This window comes from Triturus cristatus, chromosome 11 (assembly GCF_964204655.1).
Source record: "Triturus cristatus chromosome 11, aTriCri1.1, whole genome shotgun sequence".
In the NCBI taxonomy this organism is placed as follows: domain Eukaryota; kingdom Metazoa; phylum Chordata; class Amphibia; order Caudata; family Salamandridae; genus Triturus; species Triturus cristatus.
The window spans coordinates 1,043,053,217-1,043,055,916 of record NC_140594.1 but is presented as its reverse complement, the minus strand read 5'-3'; the positions used below and the strand labels follow the sequence as shown (position 1 = coordinate 1,043,055,916).

At 48.2% G+C, this 2,700-nt stretch overlaps 1 pseudogene; it reads left to right on the top strand.

Moving 5' to 3' along the window:
• Window positions 1-608: 608 nt before the first annotated feature.
• On the top strand, window positions 609-2,298 carry LOC146785906 (elongation factor 1-alpha, oocyte form pseudogene; annotated as a pseudogene).
• Window positions 2,299-2,700: the final 402 nt, after the last annotated feature.

Below are 2,700 nucleotides of genomic sequence, written 5' to 3'. Positions count from 1 at the left end.
GCCCTCTGCACTGAACCACGTCCACCACAGCTGGATGCAGGCACCGTGGACCTCCGACTGAGCGAACAGAGCAGAACAGCCAAATCTTTGGTAAACACTCGGGGAGCGGACATCAGATCGAATGAAAGAACCTGGATTCGGAACTGTGGGACCCCACCGTGACCCCCAGAAACATATGATAACTGGGATGAACAGGAATGTTTGGACACGCTTACTGAAGAATGATAACCACCATGAAGTCTCCGACATTTCATAAAAACAAGAGCGATCCATACGTCCATGCGAACTGGGTGTGAACTTATAGGTAGCAACAAATGTTTGCATGGAACTAATTTTAGAAAATAATCTTTTTTCATCACGCATTCTTATTTTCTGTTGGTTTAGTCAGAGGAGGGAAAAGAATAACGATAAGGCAGAATATATCTGCCATAAATAGATTGCAGTAACACAATACAATTGTTTTTTTGAAAAAGTAGCCAACTGGATGCATTCAATTATACTCAATTCAGCCGAACTTTGTAATACATTTATTCATTAGTTCATCCTATGACACGTGTTTATTGTAATTATGATGCAAAAATAAACACAGTGGCTCTGCACATCTGCCCGCGGCGCCTCCAGACCTGAGAGCAGCGCATCCCGATCCGGGAGACACCAGCACAGTACTCTGCCGCAATGGGAAAGGAAAAGATCCACATTAACATCGTGGTTATCGGCCATGTGGACTCCGGCAAGTCCATCACCACCGGGCACCTCATCTACAAGTGTGGGGGCATCGATAAGAGAACCATGAAAAAGTTTGAGAAGGAGGCAGCTGAGCTGGGCAAAGGATCTTTCAAGTACCCCTGGGTGTTGGAGAAGCTCAAGGCGGAGAGGGAACGTGTATTCACCATCGACATCTCCCTCTGGAAGTTCGAGACTGCCAAGTATTACATCACCATCATCGATGCCCCCAGGCACAGGGATTTCATCAAGAACATGATCACCGGCACCTCGCAGGCTGACTGTGCGGTGCTGATTGTAGCTGGCGGCGTGGGTGAGTTTGAAGCTGGTATTTCTAAGAACGAACAGACCCATGAGTACGCCCTGCTGGCCTACACCATGGGGATGAAGCAGCTGATCATTGGTGTGAACAAGATGGATTCTACCGAACCCCCCTACAGCCAGAAGCGTTTCGAAGAAATCACCAAGGAAGTCAGCACCTACATCAAGAAAATCGGTCACAACCCAGCCACAGTGGCATTTGTGCCAATCTCCGGCTGGCATGGGGACAACATGCTTGAGCCCAGCACCAACATGGCCTGGTTTAAGGGCTGGAAGGTTGACCGTAAGGAGGAATCCGCCAGTGGGGTCACCCTGCTCGAAGCCCTAGACTCAATCATCCCGCCTACCCGTCCCACGACAAGCCCCTGCATCTGCCCCTGCAGGACGTCTACAAGATAGGAGGTATTGGCACAGTCCCAGTGGGCCATGTGGAAACCGGTATCATTAAGGCTGACATGGTGGTGACATTTGCCCCCAGTAACGGAACCACTGAAGTTAAGTCTGTGGAGATGCACCACGAAGTGCTGGTGGAGGCTCTCCCAGGTGACAACGTTGACTTCAACGTGAAGAACGTGTCTGTGAAAGATATCCGAAGAGGGAATGTAGCTGGTAACAGCAAAAACGATCCCCTGATGGAGGCTGGGAGCTTCACAGCCCAGGTCAATATTCTGAATCACCCTGGCCAGATCAGCCAGGGATACACTTCTGTGTTGGATTGCCACACCGCTCACATTGCCTGCAAATTTGCTGAGCTGAAGGAAAAAATGGACAGACGATCTGGCATGAAGCTTGAAGATAGCCCCAAAGCACTCAAGTCTGGAGATGCAGCCATCGTGAACATGATTCCAGGCAAACCCATGTGTGTGGAGAGCTTCTCCAACTACCCTCCTCTTGGTCATTTTGCTGTCCGCGACATGAGGCAGACAGTAGCTGTCGGAGTTATCAAGGCGGTTGAGAAGAAGGCTGCCAGTCCTGGCAAAGTCACCAAGTCCGCAATCAAGGCCTCTGGCAAGAAGTAGCGCCAGCCACACCCAGCTGCCCTAATGGCACTGGGTACCCAGAATCCTCTGGTCTTGGATCGCCACCTGCACTCTATGATCAGGGACTGGTTACTGAGCATTAGGGTCCATCACAAGAGCCTCCGCAGGAGAGGGAGGCTGGACTTGGCGCTTGTTCTGATGTTCTAATATTTTGTGACTTACATTCTGGTTATTCCCCGTCTGTGATTTCTGAATAAAATATTGGCACAACTCCAAAAAATAATAAGTGAAAAATGCGATCTCAGTGAAGTGACCATAACCAAATGTATATTTTAAAAAGACATATATTGACTTAAAATCGAAAAAGGGTTATTCTTATGTACAAGGATATCTATGTATTTTAATTTCAATTCCACAGTGGAAGCACCCGATTGTTCTTTGGTGCTTTAATAGACTATCCTTAGGTGTTGTCAATGACGTTTCAACCCTACTTGGAATATGAGGGTCTCTTCAGGACAGGAATACCCTGGGGACGAGGAAGCAACTGTGCTCCCATTAGTGCGCACATAGCTGGGTGTTTTTTGACTGATACTGGATTAAGTCCTCCTTTGTGACAGGCCTGGGATTACTGTACATTAAATTATTGTCCGCCATGAACCGTTTTCTGGGTATGTTC